This window comes from Pinus tabuliformis, chromosome 1_1 (genome assembly GCF_031772625.1).
Source record: "Pinus tabuliformis cultivar Carrire ecotype Pingquan chromosome 1_1, CPIR1, whole genome shotgun sequence".
Lineage (NCBI taxonomy): Eukaryota > Viridiplantae > Streptophyta > Pinopsida > Pinales > Pinaceae > Pinus > Pinus tabuliformis.
The window spans coordinates 837,702,243-837,726,056 of NC_142297.1; the positions used below are offsets into that span (position 1 = coordinate 837,702,243).

The 23,814-nt window shown below is 36.3% G+C and overlaps 1 pseudogene across 1 annotated transcript in view; it reads left to right on the plus strand.

Moving 5' to 3' along the window:
• The window catches only part of LOC149216746 (4-coumarate--CoA ligase-like 7), a 310,537-nt pseudogene that overhangs the window by 104,075 nt on the left and 182,648 nt on the right, over positions 1-23,814 (plus strand). The window contains exon 5 of the transcript XR_016250594.1: positions 3,325-3,470. The product of XR_016250594.1 is annotated as a 4-coumarate--CoA ligase-like 7 (transcript). The remainder of the gene's footprint in view (positions 1-3,324; positions 3,471-23,814) is intronic.

Genomic DNA, 23,814 nt, shown 5'->3' on the forward strand with positions numbered 1-23,814 from the left:
CCCTTAAATTCAAGGACTATGCCCTAATACTAATATGATTCGAAATCAAATATTTATGGTCAAAATAATTCATCATTATAGATATCTTCAAATGCGGAAAATATAAAAATTATATAATGCTACCTAGAAAAACTTATTCCACATTAATTGTGTTTGGGATTTTTTTAAAAGGTCTAATACTTAACTAAAAACAAATATCTAACACACATGTATAATTAACACAAGATATACTTGGATAAATCATAAGTTATTAAAACCTTTAGTGTCAAAATGGTTATCTTGCTTTGGTATTTCTATTAAAGGTTCTCTGATAAATTCAATGATTATTGGATTACCAAGAACTTATGAAATGTAACTTATGGTTAGTATGGGGAAATGATTGCCATAGAATTGTCTCACAAGCCATCGAATTGGTCCTAGTCAAAGTAATCCTTGCCATCTTCTTAGTGTGTAAATAGACGTCAACATGACTGGTAGGAAAAACTTGGTTTCCACCTTCATCTTTTATCTAAAATTCTTACCATAACTCCAATCAAATGCAGTACAGTAAAACCTATTATCCTTTTCAAACCTGCCTTTTGTTCTAGCTACTCACTAATATGTAGATGGTCAATGACCTCCTGACCATTTAACAAGAGGTAGTTACAATTCCTCAATGTTCTCTCTAGGTGTTATGAACTATATATAATTTGAGATTTTTGTCTTTTCCTAGATTTTCATGTGGCATCTAGTGGTCATCCAAAAGGTCCACGTATTGACATCGTATTTGGACACATAGTCTACTAGGTAGGCTTTTACCTTATTTGTCTTGGGATCTTCTTCTTCTTTAGTCTCTAGTTGAAGGGCCTCTCTTTATCTATGTCGAGTGTTGAGCGCAGAGGCTTCTTTGACATATTTTGGTCTGTGTGTGTTCAAAGTCTTGCATGCTAGTGGCTCATACCCTTTCCTATGCTCCACGCACCTTCCCTTGTCAAGCACCAACTTTTGCAACCTTGGCCTCATATGGAGTGTAGAAAAACGAGCTCCCCTCTATCTTCATCAACACCTCTACAACTTTGTGCACCTCTTAACTTGGACAAACTCCAAGTTTGTTCTATCTTTGTGCATGATGAAAATCATGTAGCAACATGTCTTGAGATTTGAGAGCAATGCAATAAGCTTCGCTCCTATGCATACCTCTACATGACTATAACTCCATGTTCATTTTCCTTAACCATTTTTTCAGAAAAAAGGTTTATGAGATAGGTTTTCTTCACAAAAAGGGTTTCTAAGATAAGTTTCAAGCATGAAAGTTCACAGGGGATTCTAAGCACAAATGACCAAATAATTAACCACTCAATAATTTTGATTATGAATGAATCCATTCAGATCATAGTTTCCACATGGAATCACCACTTCATCCTTGGTAGCCACCACTAAACTTGTCGTTGACATTGTGTTAAGTCTACAGTGCAATGTTGAAATGTGGAATAGGATGTTGAGAAGAGTCAAAGTTTGGAAGAAAATGTAGCTTACTAGCCTCTCCCTTCATATTCTTCCCCATGATAAAGTGAAGTGAGGATTGACGAAGGTGAATAAAATGTGGGGAAAATGAAAACATATGAAAGGGGAAGATGGATTTTCCCACCCTACTTTGTCATAAAAGGGGTGGAGGATAGGCTCTTTGAAACTTTGCAACCCCATAAATTTCCTAATAAATGTCTTTACATCCTAAAGAGGAGGATGGATGAGAGGTTTTTTTGATCTCAACATCTGCCCACCCCCAAACTCATCCAAAGACTATAGGAGGCTCTTCTCCAACATAATTTATATGGAAGGATTTTTTCCTAAGGGGCTTTCCATGGGTTTCGAGAATAAAACAATAACCCTTTAATCTTCTAGCTTAATGGAAATACTTTGGAGTTTTTTGGAATTAAACAATCATGTAGCTTTAAGCTACAACATCCCCTTGGAGATATTACCTCCCTCAGAGGTAAATTATAACCTCAACATCTCTATTATGAATACCAACCTTGCCAAGTTGGTCAAAAATATGCCTTGTCCATTAGACTATGGAGTCCAATGGTGCATCTCACAAAATGTCTCGTCCTTCATCTTTTTTTGTTCCGTAATAACTCATGCTTTTATCTTTAGAAAATTCCCTCAAACTAAACGGCATAAAGACATTGTAGGTGGAAAAAATCAAAGTAACAATGAGCTTAAAACTACCCAAAACAAGGAAACCTACCTTAACCAACAAAGGAAGACTTGCTCGGTGACACAATAATGTCAATGCAACTAGGAATGTAACTTAATGAGTTTATGAGATTCATCCATGCACTTGGTTGTTAGGGAAAATATTGACAGTGAAATCTATAAGATGGAAAAGGTTGGGAAACCATACTACCTATCTGCAAATAATACACTAAAAGAGCCAAAATATGCTTTATGCCTTGACTGAAACAGACTCCAACAATGACTCAGCAGTATCCATAAAACATGGGAGTGAGGTGTCTACATAGGATCTTTGTATAAAATTCTTGTGACACGTGGCTGAAATGTTTTAGTGGCATTTCAAAATTTTGAAACACTATTATCATAGGTTTAAATAGGTGTTTTGGCCAAGGTAAGAGTAGTTTTGGTTAATATTGTAATTGTTAAAATGGAAAAAGGAAAAAAAAAAATTGAAAAAACAATCCCTACCACGAACTACTTTCATATCAAACTATTGCATATCAAATATAACTAGAGGGTTGGGCCTCCCTTAATTATAGCTATCTTGTTAGCTTTATTTCCAAATTTTAAATTCACGAATGATACTATGAATTTTTTGTCTCATGTGTATGTTTACATTTATGTATGTGTGTGTCAAATCCTAATCATAATATATCCTCATTTTCTTAAAACTTTCTATATCCTTTTCAGATATCGTATCCTATCCCTTCCATATTTATATTTGTGAAACTTAGCATGTTACCCAAGTATTAATTTTATTCCATTAATATTTTATCTTCTCAAAATATATAAATGTTGATTTTGTGATTTGTTAAGATATATCACTTTTGTTAAATGCTTCATTAATATGCCAGACTTTCATTCTCTAGTACAATAAAACAGTTTCTACAGTGTTATTTTGATGAAAATTAGGTGTATTATGATAATAAAATATATAAAATAGTAGTATAACCATGTTGGTTGCAATTTAAGAATGCATTATATCCATGTTATTTTAGTTGAATTACCCTAGATAGGAGTTTGCATTTTTCAAGTGTGATATGTTAAAAGTGTTGATATTCTGAATGCATCAAATTTGAAACTATCTAAGTTGTACTATGTAACTTGCAGGATACTTTAACAACCCAAATGCAACTAAAATGACACTAGATAAGGAAGGATGGTTGCATACTGGAGATATGGGCTACTTTGATGAGGAAGGAAGATTATTTATTGTGGATCGTATTAAAGAACTAATCAAATACAAGGGGTTCTAGGTAATCTATCTTATCCACAAGATTGAAAAATGGAAAAAGTTAAAATATGTACCTATTTTTCCATTATGTAACATAGAATATACTTGATAGTCATCTTGGAGGTTTCATTTGGTAAAGATAATTTTCATAGTGTGACAGTTTAAAATGCACAAGAAATCATAATTTTAGGAGATTATACCTGATCGAGAAATATGAAGTTCCATCATATCTATATTGTTCGAATTATATCTATAAAATACCAATTTGTACAAGTTTTATTTCATTCTTGGAGGTCTCCCATAGGCACATCAAATTTACGATGCAAGAAGTCTATACTATCTATTATCAGAGCATGTGTGTGTGTGTGTGTGTGTGTTGGGCAATATACTTTTGTAATTGGGTTTTTGTGGAATGGGGAGATAAAAAAGCATTAATCCTAAGTGTGCAACCTAAATGACTAGTAAGAGGCTAACACAACTTTGTGATTGAGGAATATACAAATTCATCAATATGGACCAATTTTCCAAATATTTTCTAGGGAATATATTGTCAAGGGTTCACAAAGAAATTTATCAAAAATATTGGAAAGTATTGACTAACATAAATTTGGAAAAACTCCAAAAAATTAGAACTTGAAAATCTCAAAAGAAAATCATAGATATTGGAAGAAACCAAAGTTATATGCAACGTTGATACAAACTACACTCTAAGATATTTTATTTGTATGACAAGAATGAACCCTAAATGCAAGTGAGTGGACTCTACAATGCAGTTGAACTAGATGGTCAAAATGTTATTCTATATTCCAATCTATGTTTTCAGGTTTCATATTCCATTCTTATTATATCATTCAAATATGAAAATTGAAATTGATAACATAAATTAAATTTTAGTATGTTCAATGACCAAGAAGAGGAATCTATCTTTATTTTTTGTTACATGCAAATTTTTAAAGTAGAGAATGCAGTTCACACCCAAATTCAAGAAAATACAATGAAATAAGGGGACTTAATTGTTAGTTGTTGAAATAGTCCAAAAGGAACACATTGGATTTATTAAAGATAGATTTGTTCTTGATAATATTTTAACTGCACAGGAATGTCTTCAACGGGCTCAAGGGTCCCTGACCAAAATGCTTTGTGATACAAGAGCATATTTGGCGTAGAGTAATCCACGTTGAATGATTTTTAGTTAGTAGTTTAGAGGATGAAATAAGTGTGATGCAACATTTCCTTGATGTTATAGTGATGCAACTCCACCCTACTACTACATTATTACAACTTTGACATGATGCAATGTTACAACTCTACTACAACACTTTGGACCATACCTTGTTGCAATTTTGTGTGCCTTATGTGGATTTCGTGGAAAATTCGGTGGTTCATCTATGCAAATGAAAAAATAATCGATTTGAGAAACGTACGAGGAAGTTGAATTGTTTCAGTTGCCGAGCTTCCAACCCATAATTTAAGAGAAAGGAACAAACAAAGGATCAACAAAAGTAGAGAAGAGAAGATATCATGGAGCTGGGGAGAAGGAATGGAGGAATAGAGATAAGATGAACAAATTTGGAGAATAGTTGGTTGAGTTTGATGGTGAAATAGATAGTGTATATGCAAACTCATAGTGCAAAGTAGAAATGTATGCAAATCGTAAGAATAAATTGGTGATTATATGAATAAGAAACCAAAAAACATTGTTGTCTCTTATCTTGTTTCTTTAAACTCTTAATTCCTCATTGCATTTATTTTATTTTAATTTATGTTAATGCTAGCATACAAGGAGTTGTGTGCTATATGGGACAAGATCGAGTTCTTGTAGTTGGTTGTATACATGATTTGTAATGATCACATGCATTGAGTGGTATCAAAGCTTGTTTAAGCTTCAGAGATCAATCACTTGCTAGTGCTTATGTAGTGTGTGGTTATGGAAGAACATGAGATGGGTTATCCAGTGCAATTGCTAGAAGGAAAATTGTGAGAAACCAAACCTGGACAATGTCTGGGAATGTTAGTAAGGTTGAGGGCCACTAGATACCACATATAGAAGGAGTCAGCATGAGGAGGTGCAAGGAATGAGAATTGGAGGAATTTGGAAGGAAAATAAAAGTTATGGAAAATAGGAAACTTGGGGATGTTGAAGCGACTCAAAGTCAGAAGATGAGATAGAAGAAAAGTGAAATATTGATAAAGTGGTCCCAATAGTACATTTAATATCCTTTTTGAAAGACGGAGGTAGTGAAAAGTTGGAAGTTTCATGTTGTGATGGTAGTTTAAAAGTCGATACTCTCATTGATTGGATAAGGGAGATTGAAAGGTAATTTGAGTACAAGAATGTTCAAGACCCAAATCGTGTTCAATTTTCCATGAAAAAATTAAATGGGCATGTTGCACTTTAGTGGGATATGCTATAAAAACACAAGATGGACAAATAACAGGACAATATTGGATCCTTGAGGAAGAAAGTGAGAAAAAATAAGGACAAATTCCTACCTACTGATACAAACAGAATATTTGTAAGGAAGTACGAAACTTAAGGAAGAAATATTTGACTATCTGAGAGTACACTGAGGAATCTTTTAAATTGTCACTTACATTAGGGATTAGAGAATCCTAATATCAAAGAGAAATGGATACATGAATGGATTAAAATATCAGATCATTCAAGATGAGATGAGCAAACATTTATTTTTTAATGTAGATGAAGCCTATCAAGTTGCCTTGAAGGTGGAAAAACATTTTAAGATAAAATCATAACATAAATTGCAAGGAAATGAACTTAGAGGTAGGGGCAGAGCAAGCACTGCTAGAGGCAATGAAAAGGAATATTAATTCACTAGTAGACAAAGTAATAAAGGATGAAATGGAACTATAAGAGGTGGAGGATTTGGAAGAGGAACAGGTAAGTATATTCTTACTTGCTACAGATTTGGAGTAGAGGGGCATAAGGAATTTGAATGTTCAGAAAAAAAAAATGTAGAAATAAGAAGTGAAGCTTGAACATTGGTCATACAAGTATATGGGGAAACACTTTTTGGTGAAAATTTAGTGATCCTTCAGTTTGAGCAAGGTGAGAAATTAATGTTTCGGAGGGTGTTTCTTAAACCTAAAAATATGACAACAAAAGAACTTGAATAAAGAACGAAAGTTTTTAATACTAAATGTAGAGTTTAGAGTGAATGTTGTAATCTAGTCATAGATAGCGAAAGTACATAAAAGTTAGTATCAATGTAAGTTATAGAGAAATTAAAATTAACATGTATTTCCCATCCCAATCCATATCAAATTTTGTGGTTACAAAAAGGAAAACAAGTGACCATGACACAGTAGTGCTTGTTAAATTTTCAAATTGGAAGCTTTGGTTAATAAGTTATGTGTGATGTAGTAGAGATGAATGCATTCCATGTACTACTTGGAAGACCATGGCTATTTTATAGAATAAATTTCCACATTGAAAAGAATAATACTTATGAATTCACAGGGATTGGACAACGATACAAGTTGGAACCATTGTTAGAAAATGCAAGGACAACAACAAGAAGTAGTAGCAACCAAGATGTGACCAATAATAACATTGGATTTACTTTGTGTTCAACTAAGGAATTTTTGAAGTAGCAAAAGAATGTTCATTTTTATCTGGCCATAATGATGAAACAAATTCAAGAAAGTGGGAAAATGAACCCTGTATCACCGGAGATTCAATGTTTGTTGAAAGAATTTGAGGAGATTGTTGTGAATGATTTTCCAGCAAGTTTACCTCCCATGAGAAGTATATCACATCATACTGACTTGATACTAGGTTAAAGTCTTCCTAAAAAATCTATTTTTCAAATGACTAGCATAAAGTGAAGTGAATATGCTAGTATAAAATTTGCTTGACAGTGGATTGATCAGAGAGAGTTTAATTCCATTTTATGTACTATCAATGTCAACACCCAAGAAAGGAGGTGAATAGTGAATGTATATAGATTCACAATCTATCAATAAGGTTGTTATATAGTATATATTTCCCTTACCAAGGATGTATGACCTCATTGATTGTTTGGGTAGATCCAAGTACTTTTCAAAGATCGATTTGTAGAGTGGATATCATCAAATTTGGATAAGGGGAGGTGATGAATGGAAGACAACATTTAAGACAAAGGATGGATTGTTTCCATGGATACTCATGTAATTTGGGATGACTAATGATCCTAGTACATTCATGAGACTTATGAATGAAGTATGGAAACCATGTTTGAGAAAATTTATTGTTGTATAATGGCTACTCTTTCCATTTGGGTTAACTAATGCTCCATCACACTCATGAGACTTATGAATGAATTATTGAAACCATGACTGAGAAAATTGTTGTTTTATATTTGGATGACATTTTGGTCTTCAGTAAGTCCAAGGACACTTGGAGCATGTGAGAAAGGTGTTACAATTATTGAGGGAAGAGAAACTGATAATAATTTTGAAAAAGTGTATGTTTCTTAAAGAGGAGTTAGTGTACTTAGGATTTATTATTTCTAAGGTAGGGTTGAATAGGGGTCCCAAAAAGGAAAATTCCATATTCGATTAGCCAACATTTGAGTGTGTGAGAATATTTCACAGTTTAGAAAGATTTTACAAGAATTTTATCGAAAATTTGAGTGAGATTTGTGCAACTCTTATAAAATCTATGAAGAAAGGGGATTCCCAGTGGAAAAAAACAACCATGAAATCATTTTAAAACTTAAAGAAGAAGATAATTGAATATCTATTTTAGGTGCTTCTAGATGTTAATAACGTGATTTGTGTGAACTATGATGCAAGTGGTTCATCAATTGGAGAAGTTTTGAGTCAAGGAAAGCCAATTCCATTCTTTAATGAAAAGTTGAACAATGCTAAGAATAATTATTTTTTTTATGATCAAGAGTTCTTTGCTATTGTACAAGCTTTGAAGAAACAACAACATTATTTGCTACCAAAGGATTTTTTCATATTTGTTGATCATAAGGCACTACAATACATCAATAGTTAAGGTAAGCTTAATTAGAAGCATTCCAAATGGATAGAATTTTTTCAAGGTTTCACTCTTTAATTGGTCACTAGGAGTTGTAACTTAAAGTCCATGTGGTACACATGAGACTAGACATGCCCCCTCTTGACAAATATTAGAGTGATACACTAATTCCTAATTATTCACTGTGAAACTTAACTTTATATTCATGGGTTACATAGCTTAAGTTAGTACTTCCCCCTTTGGCATGTTGAGGAAAAATCACATGATAAAAATCCAATTCTCCCTAGCCTCAACTTATCCTTGTCACATGTGTTAAATCTCATTCATGCTTTATCCTTATCCATGAGCACAAGGTTTTAACCATCCATCTCATCCATCCACTTGATCCACCCATGCACACATCTCTAGGTGGTGTGCTCCACTAAGATGATATATCCACTTCCTACATAACCTTGTTCACACGTTTGCACAAGTGGAAAGGGAACCCTTCTCAAGAGAGAATTTCAAGTTTGACTTGGTCAGAGTGGGAATAATTGCATATTCTTCTAGGTAAAATTCATGCATAGTGTGGCATAAACGTGAACACAAAGAAAAATTCTTGGTCAAAGGGATTCTAGAAAGAGCATTCAAGAATAACACTTGACATTGGCATATATTTCTACAAAACTCTCATAATTGGAACTTTACATATGGAAAACTACTCATTTTATTAGAATTTCCTCATTCTAAAATAATATTATTGTTTAGATGTGGTTATTTCTATGAAATTGCCTTCATCATGGATTTTTACACTTTTCATTTATGCAAATTTTTACACCCTGGATCCTCTGCAACACACACTACAAATTTTCTAGATGTAACACCATTATAAGCCTAAATGTGTGCAATTTATTTCCTTGTAAATGCCATGTGGGATGAAGTGTACAAATGTTGGCTATGAGGTATCCTAGACCCCCAAGTGGATGGTTCATGTCCAATAATTTTAGTGTCCATTCTCAAGGTGCTTGGTTTTATTTCCCTTATGGCCAACTATCACTTGGTGGGAGTAACGCCTTTCCATGTCAAGTGACAAGCATTTATGTCTCAAGTAGGTATACGCGCAATATCGAGATGGATCTACTTGGACACGTGATTTAGGGGAACTCTTAGTTACTCACTTATGTTATTACTATGTAAAATTGATCATAGTATGTAAGGGTGGAGACATCCATGTTTAGGGCACCTATTTTTATTCCTCACATGGACCACATTATCTTGTGTATGCACACCTTTGGTCTTGGTTATTTTACATCATAATTTTTACACAGTATTCCTACAATTCACAATGCATTTGTTCTTCCCAAGGCATTTATCATGTTTCCCAAGGAAAAGAAAAATGTACATGCACTCTCCAAGGAAATGCAAGTCATCTCCAAGTCAAAGCATCCAACACACCTTTCTCAAAATTCCATTTCAAGCCTTATTTCTTCTCCAAAGGAAGGTCAAATTCTCTTATGACAACCATGGGGATAAATTGATAAAGTGATGTGGAGGTACAAACATGGAATATAAATGATGTTTCAAGCCTCAAGGACCAAGGTCAAGTATGAAAGAAAAGAAATCAAGCCTTAATTCACTAAAGTAAGCAATAATAAGCCCAAAATATGAAGTCATCCACCTTCAAGATAGTTGTTTTGTGGGGGGGGGGGGGGGGGGGGGGTGGGGGTTCGGGGGAGCTCAATTTCAAGAGAGTTTTGAGGAAGAAAGGTAGATGTTGGGCCTCCTAAGGAATGTGAAAACTATTTCAAGTCACTTCAAGCTAGTTTCAAGGAAAATATTGGACCTTTCAAGCAAATTGTCCCCCTTCCATGTTTGACATTACTTTTTTTATTAAGGTTTTTATGACCCTTTTTTGACAGTTTCTCTTCCCTCTCCAAGGAAATGAGGGAAGAGAAACTGATAATAATTTTGAAAAAAGTGTGTGTTTCTTAAAGAGGAGTTAGTGTACTTAGGATTTATTATTTCTAAGGTAGGGTTGAATAGGGGTCCCAAAAAGGTAAATTCCATCTTCGATTAGCCAACATTTGAGTGTGCGAGAATATTTCACGGTTTAGAAAGATTTTACAAGAATTTTATCGAAGAGTTGAGTGAGATTTGTGCAACTCTTATAAAATGTATGAAGAAAGGGGATTCCCAGTGGAAGAAAACAACCATGAAATCATTTTAAAACTTGAAGAACAAGATAATTGAATATCTATTTTAGGTGCTTCTAGATGTTAATAACGTGATTTGTGTGAACTATGATGCAAGTGGTTCATCAATTGGAGAAGTTTTGAGTCAAGGAAAACCAATTCCATTCTTTAATGAAAAGTTGAACAATGCTAAGAATAATTATTTTTTTTATGATCAAGAGTTCTTTGCTATTGTACAAGCTTTGAAGAAACAACAACATTATTTGCTACCAAAGGATTTTTTCATATTTGTTGATCATAAGGCACTACAATACATCAACAGTTAAGGTAAGCTTAATTAGAAGCATTCCAAATGGATAGAATTTTTTCAAGGTTTCACTCTTTAATTGGTCACTAGGAGTTGTAACTTAAAGTCCATGTGGTACACATGAGACTAGACATGCCCCCTCTTGACAAATATTAGAGTGATACGCTAATTCCTAATTATTCACTATGAAACTTAACTTTATATCCATGGGTTACATAACTTAAGTTAGTACTTCCCCCTTTGGCATGTTGAGGCAAAATCACATGATAAAAATCCAATTCTCCCTAGCCTCAACTTATCCTTATCACATGTGTTAAACCTCATTCATGCTTTATCCTTATCCATGAGCACAAGGTTTTAACCATCCATCTCATCCATCCACTTGATCCACCCATGCACACATCTCTAGGTGGTGTGCTCCACTAAGATGATATATCCACTTCCTACATAACCTTGTTCACACGTTTGCACAAGTGGAAAGGGAAACCTTCTCAAGAGAGAATTTCAAGATTGACTTGGTCAGAGTGGGAATAATTGCATATTCTTCTAGGGAAAATTCATGCATAGTGAAGGCATAAATGTGAACACAAAGAAGAATTCTTGGTCAAAGGGATTCTAGAAAGAGCATTCAAGTATAACACTTTGCATTAGCATATATTTCTACAAAACTGTCATAATTGGAACTTTACATATGGAAAACTACTCATTTCCTCATTCTAAAATAATATTGTTGTTTGGATGTGGTTATTTCTATGAAATTGCCTTCATCATGGATTTTTACACTTTTCATTTATGCAAATTTTTACACCCTGGATCCTCTGCAACATACACTACAAATTTTCTAGATGTAACACCATTATAAGCCTAAATGTGTGCAATTTATTTCCTTGTAAATGCCATGTGGGATGAAGTGTACAAATTGTAGGTTTTAACCCTGTACAGAAATTACCTGCATATGGATTCTTAAACAAAGAAAATAAACAATGCGAGAGCATAACCCATAAAACACATATGAATAGAGATTTTTTTCCTGGATCCCAAAACCGGGACTACCAGCTTGATTTTTCATTATATTACAATACATATTTATACATGTCGAAGCATCCAATATCATGGACCGAAAACCATCGCGTCCAATACCATGGACCGAAAACCATCGCGTCCAAAAAAACATGTGCAAAAATCATGCACAAAACCATAGGTGGGTCCGCCGAACCTAACATATGGTCCAAAACCAAAAATTTTCGGGGCGCTGCCCCGGACCCCATAAAGTGGGGTTATGAGTGCCCTTCAAACCCCCTATTAACTACGTGGAAAGAATATAACACAACCCAACAATCTCCCACTTGTTGTTTTCTTTCCACAGGGGGCCACAGGAGAGCTTAGTCATTTTTTCAGCCCTGAGATTCCCATTGCTTCTCTACACCAAAAGAACTTCTCAGAGCTCACAGATTTTGTCAATGCAGCTGCAGTATTCTTCAAAGTGTCCACCTTTACCAGCAACACCTTTTTGTCTTCTATCATATCCCTCACAAAGTGATACTGAACATCAATGTGCTTTGTCTTTGAATGATAAGCAGGGTTCTTTGCCAAGAAAATTGCACTTTGGCTGTCACAGTCTATTCTTATAGCTCCCTGTACTAACCCCATACTTGAACACAATATTTGCAACCAAACTGCTTCCTTGCTTGCATGAGTGGCTGCCATGTATTCTGCCTCTGTAGTTGATAGTGCCACTACACATTGTTTCTTACTCATCCAACTGACTGCACCTCCAAATAGGTTAAACACATACCCACTTGTAGATCTTCTCTGATCCAGATCTCTAGCCCAGTCTGCATCAACAAAGCCATGAATATCCAACACTCTGTCCAATCCTGGTCTTCCTTGGTAGCACAAACCATAATCACTAGTGCCACGCAAATACCTGAAAACCCGCTTCACTGCTGTCCAGTGCTCCTTCCCAGGTTTTGACATAAACCTGCTCAATACTCCCACTGCATGTGCAATGTCTGGTCTAGTACATACCACTGCATACATCAGGCTACCCACTGCACTTGCATATGGAACACGAGACATGTCCTCTTCCTCTTCTTGTGTCTTGGGACACTGTTCAGCAGATAACCTCACACCTACAGGAATAGGAACCTTCACCGGTTTACTATCCTGCATATTAAACCTCTGGAGTATTGTCTCGACATACTTCCTCTGGTTTAACCAGAGCTTCCTCTTTGACCGATCTCTTTTAATTTCCATGCCCAAAATATAGTTTGCAGCACCAAGATCTTTCATGTCGAATTTGGAGGACAATTGGGTCTTCAAATCCTGGATAATTTCTTTGTCATTTCCAACCAGCAACATATCATCCACATACAAGACCAGATAAATAATACGGTCACCAATTAATTTAAAATACACACAATGATCTGCTTTGCTTCTGGTGAAGCCAAGTCCCCGTATAAATGTATCAAATTTCTGATACCACATCCTTGGTGACTGTTTTAACCCATACAGAGACTTCTTTAACTTGCATACCAGTTCTTTCTTACCCTTTACCGCAAAGCCTTCAGGTTGTTTCATGTAGATTTCCTCTTCCAAATCCCCGTGAAGAAATGTTGTCTTCACATCCATCTGTTCTACCTCAAAATCAAAAGCAGTAGCAACAGATAAAAGTAATCTAATAGAAGTTACCTTGGCAACAGGAGAAAAAATATCACCAAAATCAATTCCTGGCACCTGGGAATAACCTTTTGCTACCAACCGAGCTTTGTATTTCTCCACCTTTCCTTCTGCATTTGTCTTCTTCTTGAACACCCATTTGCTGCCAATGGGTTTCCTTCCAGCCGGCAGCTCCACCAGATCCCAAGCCTCATTTTTGTGCAAAGATGCCATTTCATCGACCATGGCCTCTTTCCAGAGTTTTCCATCCTCTGAATTCACTGCTTCCTTCACAGTTCTGGGATCATTATCAATAACAAACAAAGCAAAATTTGAACTGAAAGCAAATGGACTATACCTTTCTGGCTGCCTTCTTTCTCAAACTGATCTTCTCACAGCCGGAGTTTGTGGCTCTTCATCTTCTGATTCCTCCTCTGCCGTAGAGTCTAATTCTTCCTCCTTTGGCTCAAACTCTATCTTCTCAGGTTCCTTTGGTTGGACTTCATGTTGAATAACATCTTTTACCTCTCTGAACAACACATCTCGGCTGTACACAACCTTTCGTGTGACTGGGTTCCAAAGCTTATAACCCTTTAAACCATCCTTATACCCAATAAAGATGCACTTTTCAGATTTACTATCCAACTTGGTTCGTTTCTCCTTTGGAACATGTACATATGCATCACATCCAAATACCCTTAGATGTGAAGGAGAGGGTTTCTTACCAGTCCATACTTCTTGTGGAGTCTTATCCTCCAACACTGATGAAGGTGATCTGTTGATTAGGTAACATGCAGTATCCACTGCCTCTGCCCAGAATTCCTATCCTAACCCAGCACCATTGAGCATGCTTCTTGCCCTTTCCATCAACGTCTTGTTCATTCTTTCTGCGACTCCATTTTGCTGAGGTGTATATGGAGTAGCCTTCTGCCGTGCTATACCACACTTCTTACAAAATTCTTCAAATTCCTTGCTGCAAAATTCTCCACCATTATCTTCCTCAGCACCTTTATCTTCTTCTCTGTCTGATTTTCCACCAGAGCCTTAAATTCTTTAAACCTGTCAAAGACTTCAGATTTATTCTTAAGAAAATATATCCATGTATTTCTTGAGAAGTCATCTATGAATGATACATGGTACACAGACTTACCCAGTGATGGAACCTTCACAGGTCCAAACACATCACTGTGCACAAGCTCTAATATATGTTTCGTCCTCTTACCACCAGAGGGGAAACTCACCCGATTCTGCTTCCCATATACACAATTTTCACAGAAATCAAAATCCAGAGAGCTATTATTCATACCTTCTACCATACCTTTACCATGAAGTATTCGAAGGCCCTTCTCTCCAATATGTCCAAGCCTTTGATGCCACAACATGGTCTTCTCTCCAGAGACCACTAGATTCTTTACTCCATTTTCAGGAACCATAGAACTATTGCACCCATCAACAACAGTGCTACCTTGCAGCTTGTACAGAGTTCCAATCCGAACTCCCCGCATTAATATCAGTGCTCCTTGAACCATCTTGCAGGTATCTTTCTCGAACACCGTCTTTACACCTGCATCATCCAACTTGCTTACAGAAATCAGATTTCTGGCCAATGCAGGAATATGTAGAACACCCGGAAGTGTTCTAACCCTTCCACCTTGCAACTTCAACTTTACTTTTCCCCGACCAATGATTCTAGCCTTCCTATCATCTTCTAGGAAGACATCACCACCATCGTATTTCTCATACTCGCAGAACCACTCTCTATGGGGAGTGAAGTGAAAGGATGCACCTGAGTCAATCAACCATGCCTCATGATCTACATGTGTACTTGAAGAAGCCAAGTACACATCCCCACCTTCATCTGAGGTGGTTTTCGCCTCTGCAGAAGGAGCATCATCAGATCCCTTTCCTTTATCAGGAGCTTTAGATTTACAATCCCTTTTGAAGTGCCCTTCCTTTCTGCATTTCCAGCACACCACCTTTGTAGGTTTTCCTGGAGATTTAGATCTCCCTCTAGATTTAGATCTCCCATTCGATGAATTATTTTTGTTTCTGTTCTGGGACCGTCCTCGTACAGACAAGGCATCACCATTCTGGTTGTCCATATTTTTCCGTCTCATCTCCTCCGTCAGCAAGGCTGAGACTATTTCATCAAACTGCAAAGCAGTTGCATTGCTACCTATTGCAATAACCAGACTATCCCACGAATCTGGTAGAGAACACAACAGACTGATGCACTTATCTTCATCTGAAATTTTAATATCAACTGACTTACCACATTATTAAACGCATTCAGATGCTCTGTCACCGAGTCTCCATCTTTCATCCTCAGGTTATACAGCTTTTTCCGCAGGAACAGTTTATCCACCAGAGACTTAGATTGGTACAAAGTCCCTAACTTGACCCACAAAGCCTTTGCCGTAGCTTCCCCTGATACATTCAGCAATACTGAATCCGAGACACACAATCGTATTGTGCTCTTTGCCTTCCGATCCAACTTCTTCCATTCTTCATCGGTCACTCTCGATGGTTTAGTACCCGGATCTACCACGATCCACTGATCTTTATCCACCAACAGATCCTCCATCTTGAGTTTCCACAACTCAAAATTCTGACCATTGAACTTCTCAATCTCTATCTTTCCACTGCTCGCCATCTTCTTTCACCACCAGAATCGATCTCGCAGATCTCCCACTGAACAGGGTCTACCACAGGCCCGAGCGAAACCCCTCAGCAACAAAGGCGTCCCCTTGAAGCCAAAATAGCTCTGATACCAAATGTAGGTTTTAACCCTGTACAGAAATTACCTGCATACGAATTCTTAAACAAAGAAAATAAACAATGCAAGAGCATAACCCATAAAACACATATGCACAGAGATTTTTTCCTGGATCCCAAAACCGGGACTACCAGCTTGATTTTTCATTATATTACAATACATATTTATACAAGCCGAAGCATCCAATACCATGGACCGAAAACCATCACGTCCAATACCATGGACCGAAAACCATCGCGTCCAAAAAAACATGTGCGAAAATCATGCACAAAACCATAGGTGGGTCCGCCCAACCTAACATATGGTCCAAAACCAAAATTTTCCGGGGCGCTGCCCCAGACCCCATAAAGTGGGGTTACGGGTGCCCTTCAAACCCCCTATTAACTACGTGGAAATAATATGACACAACCCAACACAAATGTTGGCTATGAGGTATCCTAGACCCCCAAGTGGATGGTTCATGTCCAATAATTTTAGTGTCCATTCTCAAGGTGCTTGGTTTTATTTCCCTTATGGCCAACTATCACTTGGTGGGAGTAACTCCTTTCCATGTCAAGCATTTATGTCTCAAGTAGGTATACGCGCAATCTCGAGATGGATCTACTTGGACACATGATTTAGGGGAACTCTTAGTTACTCACTTATGTTATTACTATGTAAAATTGATCATAATATGTAAGGGTAGAAACATCCATGTTTAGCGCACCTATTTTTATTCCTCACATGGACCACGTTATCTTGTGTATGCACACCTTTGGTCTTGGTTATTTTACATCATAATTTTTACACAGTATTCCTACAACTCACAATGCACTTGTTCTTCCCAAGGCATTTATCATGTTTCCCAAGGCAAAGAAAAATGTACATGCACTCTCCAAGGAAATGCAAGTCATCTCCAAGTCAAAGCATCCAACAAACCTTTCTCAAAATGCCATTTCAAGCCTTATTTCTTCTCCAAAGGAAGGTCAAATTCTCTTATGAAAACCATGGGGATAAATTGATAAAGTGATGTGGAGGTACAAACATGGAAGATAAATGATGTTTCAAGCCTCAAGGACCAAGGTCAAGTATGAAAGCAAAGAAATCAAGCCTTAATTCACTAAAGTAAGCAATAATAAGCCCAAAATATGAAGTCATCCACCTTCAAGATAGTTGTTGGGGGGGTGGGGAGCTCAATTTCAAGAGAGTTTTGAGCAAGAAAGGCAGATGTTGGGCCTCCTAAGGAAAGTGAAAACTATTTCAAGTCACTTCAAGCTAGTTTCAAGGAAAATATTGGACCTTTCAAGCAAATTGTCCTCCTTCCATGTTTGACTTTACTTTGTTTATTAAGGGTATTATGACCCTTTTTTGAACTTGGAAAGTCATTCTTATTCTTCATGTAAGTGACTTGATTTATGGTATGGGTATGGGCCTTCCTTTGAGGCATATTTTGTAGGTTAATAAGAATTATTTGTTGTTTTATTATATATATTTTTATGGTACTTCCCCCTTTGGAGGATTTTATCACCTCCCTTTTAAAGGTTTCAAGCAATGTAAAGCTAATTTTCTATAATGACTTAGTTTGCAAGCCTTTTCTGGATTATAAATATTTCTTGACATTTATTATCTATTTCTAAGGAGAAAAAGGAGGAGAGATATTGATATCTCTTCCATAATTTGAGAGTTGACTCTCCTCCCAAATCATTGTGAATCGTTGAGATCATTATGCCACAATGTAATATTTTCAAGAAGCTTTTGTTTCAACTATTGAAGTATCTCCTTCTTGTTTATTTAGTAGATTTATTTGTAAGGAATTATTGTCATAAATCAAAATAGCTACAAGGATACACATATTGATCCATTGAAGGGAAACTTTGTTACTTGGAAGGAGACATCAAGGGTTTGTTCTCTCACTTCTCTTTTTTTGGTGTGAGGTAAGAATTGAATCTCCTTGTAATAGTCACTAGTTGATTTCCTATTTAAATAAAAAATAATAACTAAGTCCATGGGACATGTATTCCAAGATGAATGTTGGGAAAAACATAGTGATGGGGATCACTTGTGATTAATTAATGGCCATGGAAATTGGAAAAGGAAGAGTGGCATTAATTGGCATTTTATTTATGAAATAAAAGAAAATAGGAGAAAAGGGAGATGAAAGGTCACATATTTTCATGCGAGGAAAATTGAAGGGAAATAAAAAGAATAAAGACCTCAATGATAGAAAGGCTTTTGAGGATCAGTTCACGGCTTTAGTCAGTTTTAACTTGGAGATCTATTATATTTTCTCACTCTCTCATACTCTTGCACACTCAGAGAAATCATGGAGCATGCTTGGAGCACTCTAGTTTTCACTCAGATTAGAGAAAGAAGGTGAGGGAAAGCAGGAAAGTGAAAGGGAACACGTGGATCGATAACCACAACTAGATTTCTTTACGGGTAATAGGTTGCATGTGTGATTTCCTTGTTGATTTATGGATGAATGGTATATGCATACAATTATCTGATTATGTTTTTTCATTGGCATAGAGATTGCCTGGATTGACAGTAGTTTTAGCCTTTCCTTGTCATTTCCTATATATCCATGGTGTTGTGGGTTTTCCATTTGATTGTTTTATGGTTGGTGCTCATAATTACTTATAGTTTTGGGTTGGAACAAATGCTCTGGAATCCCTGGAACATCTTGGGTTGAGTTACTAGTCATGGAGCCTATATTGGAAAAACACTTTGCAGCCCTTGGTGGGTTAAGTTACTAGTCCGATTCTAGAGCCCTGGAATGTTAGGTCCCTATACTACTAGTGTAACCCCTTATTTTTATTAATGCAACCCCCTTATTGTATTATTGTTCTCATATAGTCCCCATGTTGTTATTATTATGCCCCATAGAAACCCACTATTGTTATTGTTGTGCCCCTACACTATTATTGTTATGTAGCCTCTTATTGTATTGGGACCCCTTAGACTCCTATATATAGAAAGGAGGTCTTTTCATTTGTATCATCCAAGAAATTTTCATTTATGTAATGTAAAGGAAGTTTCCCCTCGAAGAGGCTGATTTTGAGGTCGTTGATTTATATTTTCTATCTTTTTGTGAGTTGGTTTCATAACATTTGGTATCCTTAAGCTGATGGGAAAACTAAGATAGTGAACAAATGTTTGGAAGGATATCTTCATTTCTTTGTTTATGATAAACAAACATAATGGGTCAAGTGGTTGCCTCTAGCTGAATGGTGGTATAACACTTCCTTCCATACTACAACAAAAATGACCCCATTTATGGCACTTTATGGATATCATCCATCGTCCATCACATCATATTTAAAAGAAAATTCTAAGGTTCAAGCAGTGGAAGATCACATCGAGCATCAACAAAAAGTTCTCAAACTCTTAAAGGATAACCTCACTTTGGCGCAGAATAGAATGAAACAATAGGTAGATCAACATCGCAGTGAAAGAAGTTTTGATGTAGGTGACTGGGTATTTCTACGACTACAACCATACAAACAAATGTCCCTCAAGCAAGCTAAGAAGGATAATAAATTATCACCAAAGTATTATGGTTCATACAAGGTGTTACAAAATATTGGTACTATGGCATACAAATTGGAGCTTCCTGCATCTTCTTGAGTGCACCCAGTTTTCCATGTTTCATGCTTAAAGAAGCTTATAGGTGAGAAGATCATATTTCAAACAATATTGCAAGAACTTGACGAGGAAGGAAAAATCATATTGGAACCGGAAGCAGTCATAAACAAAAACAAAAAAACAAAAAATCGACAGCTACGAAATCGATCAATTTTAAAGTATCTCATCAAGTGGAAGAACTTACCCCTTGAAGATTCCACATGGGAGGATGAGAATTTTATACAGAAGCATCCATAACCACTCAAGCATTGAGGAAAACACTTTTTGAAGGAGAGGGGAATTTTAGGTCCCTATACTACTAGTGTAACCCCTTATTGTTATTAGTGAAACCCCCTTATTGTATTATTGTGCCCATATAGTCCCCATGTTGTTATTATTATGCCCCATAGAAGCCCACTATTATTATTGTTGTTCCCCTACAATATTATTGTTATGTAGGCTCTGATTGTATTGGGACCCCTTAGACTCCTATATATAGAAAGGAGATATTTTCATTTGTATCATCCAAGAATTGTTCATTTTTGTAATGTAAAGGAGGTTGCCCCCTTGAAGAGACTGATTTTGAAGTCGTTGATCTCTATTTTCTATTTTTTTGTGAGCTGGTTTCATAACATGGAATGTTGTGGGTTGAGTTATTAGTTAATGGAGCCCTGGATAGCTTGGGTAGAGACTGATTTTGTTGGTGTTAGTGATGTCCAACTGTGAGGTGTAATCATTGGTTGCAGGTTGAGTCTGTTTTTCCTTTGGAAGCCCTGGTTTGGTTTTTTTTGGTTTATTTCATGAGATCCCACATTCATGCTTAGAATATGGAGCGGGGCTGATTGATTGAAAGAGAGATTTTGTTCAACCCAATCTATGGTCAGATGGCATTTGGAAGTCACTAACTTGGTTGGAATTTCATGCATTAATAAGAGTTATTTATCTACTTTGATTCATGTATATTTGTAGTGAATATGTTGGCGATATTATGGTTGAGTTTCCATGGTTTATATGTTGTTTATTTTCTAATTATACGTTGTTCAAATGATGTGTATATTTTATGGATCATGTCATAAATGGTTTAGCTATTGATCAATTAATGAATGTATGGAATAATAAGTGTTGTTGCAACTATGTGGAGAAGGAATAATTCCTTCTCAGTGATTCTTAGATGAATCTCAGACTTTTATGATCAAATATGCATTCATAACCTATAGCTTACGTGTGTGTCATGTGTTTGATGAAATGTTTATTATGTTCTAGGAAGTCTAGGTCAAGTTTTGCCTTCAAATTTGTATGTTTAGCATTTTTTCCATGTCATTATTGGTTCTGAGAATTTTTAGGAAGTTCTTGGCAGTGGTTTGGAGGTTGACATGGAATCTAGGCTTAGATCTCGTGGTTGCACCCACTAGACTAGACATTTTTGGTCACAACCACACCCAGGCATGCTTGTGCATGCATTTGGAGGCCTATAACCACACGTAGGCCTTGTCATGCATGTGGTTGGGATTTAAAGTGTGTGAAAATGAGCCACAACTCAGGGTTTGGTCACCTAGGGTGGTTCTTTTTCCCCTGAGTGTCCTTGTAGCCCTGTGGAATGTTATGAGTTGTTAGTCAATGGTTAGTTGTATGCCCCCCTACCTTAATTAAATCTAGGAGGTTAGGTCATGTCATAGTAGCTCTCCATCTCATGTCTACCTTGGCAAGAAGGTGAAATTGGATAAATATGGGAGGGGTGGTTGCAAATTGGTATCAAAGCTCCCAGGTTTAAGCACTTAGACTAGATGGGCGGAATGTGTTTGTCATGGATGCATGTCAGTTGTCTATTTATTCGTTATGCATGCATAATGATAGTCATTCTTGCAGTTGTGTTGTCATGTAGAGGTTGATGATGTTGATGTTGAGATGATTGATTGTTGATTTCATTATATGTACCAGAGCTCCCAGGTTTAAGCACTTAGACCAAATGGGCGGAATGTGTTTGTCATGGATGCATGTTAGTTGTCTATTTATTCATTATGCATGCACAGTGTTAGTCATTCTTGCAGTTGTGTTGTCATGTAGAGGTTGATGATGTTGATGTTGAGATGATTGATTGTTGATTTCATTATATATACATACATTGTGCTAATCTAGATTAATTGTGCAAATGAGATAGCCTCCCCTGAACTTCACTAAAGTATGTTGATCATGTTTATATTTGGTTAGCTAACATGGCATGTTTGTAGTAAGTAGAGGATCAAGATAACAAGAAAAATGGTGGACTACAGCTGGACTACAGCTCACATGATTCTCCGTACAAATAAAATGAACAACATGATGGTGAGTACTCCCCTGACATAGCAGATACATTGGGAAGTTTGAAAGCAGAGATAAGAAGTTGTAAGGTAGATAATGACAGAATCATTCAGTTACAGGAAAGACTTGCCAAGGCACTGAAAATCAGGTAGAATTCAATGCATTCCTCCTCTGGAGTTTATCATATTTTTAGAGACAATAAACACTTAGGATCAATCATGGAAAGTAGGAAATGACTAATGGGGCATATGGCAATAGGTCTCAGTTAGGATATAGGTTTGATAGGTATGACACAATCATAGATGGTAGGTTCTTGGATACACCAGATGGAGAGGTAATGATTGTGGGTTATATTCTAGTTCTCATTCATAGAGACAACATCGTCATCACCACCACCATCCGTATAAGAGGAGTGATAAGAAGTACTTTCCAGAGGAATTCAAGATATCAAAGCCTCCTACATTTGATGGAGAAATAAAGAAGTCACAAGATGGAGAAGCTTGGTTGCTTAGGATGAATAATTTTTTTAGATTGCATGATTACTCATAGAATATGAAAGTTGAGATATCTACTTCCAGTCTTAAAGGAAAATCAATCATTTGGTGGAAAGATGTAAAGAATGTTAGAGTCATTTCGGAAAAGGAGCTGACTTTGAGTGAGTTTGAGAAACTTTTAGGGAATGAGTATCTATCTGAAAGATACTATGATTATAGGGCAAAGGAATTCTATTATATGAAGATGGAATCTATGACCAATATTATATGTGCCTTATCTTAAGGAGGAGAAATCAAATATTTAGAGATTCATTAGTGGGTAGTTGGTATCATTTAGAGACATGATTGAGTTTTATGAGCCTAAATCATTGGAGGAAGTCATCATATAAAGTTGAAGCATTGTTATGAGTTATCAAAGTGCAAGTCTGAGTTTAAGCAGGATTGGAAAGGTAATGAGAAGAATAAAGGAAAGTGGGCTAAGAAGAGAGGAAAACCACATGATACATATGACAAGGAGCATGCAACATTGCATAAGCATTTTAATGCAGTTGACATAGGACATGGATTTTAGTCTAAGGAGAAAAACAATGGTGATGGTAGGAAGCCTTTACAGTGTTGGACTTGTGGCAAGGATCATTATAGGAGATATTTTCCATAGCATCAAGGTGGAAGACCACAGATATACAGTGCTCAAGAGGCACAGACAGTTGGGGATGTTGAACAAGGCGTTCCCCATATTTATGCAGCATTGGATAATAGGTAATTCGATCATTAGGAATATATTATCAAGGTGGAAGGTAAGATTTTTGATCAAGTTGTTCGATTTTGATTGACCTTGGATCTAACTATAGTTACATCAGTCCTAACCCAGTGGATAATTGTTGATTGAATAAAAAAGTTCATGCAAAATCTTGGTTAGCGCAGTTGGTTATAGGTACTACGAAAAGAGTTCATCATTGGGTAAGATCTTGTGCATATGAGTTGAACGGTATGTCTACATCAACGCATCTAAATTTTCTTCCATTGGGATCATGCAGTATGTTGTTGGGTATGGATTGGTTGTACATTCACA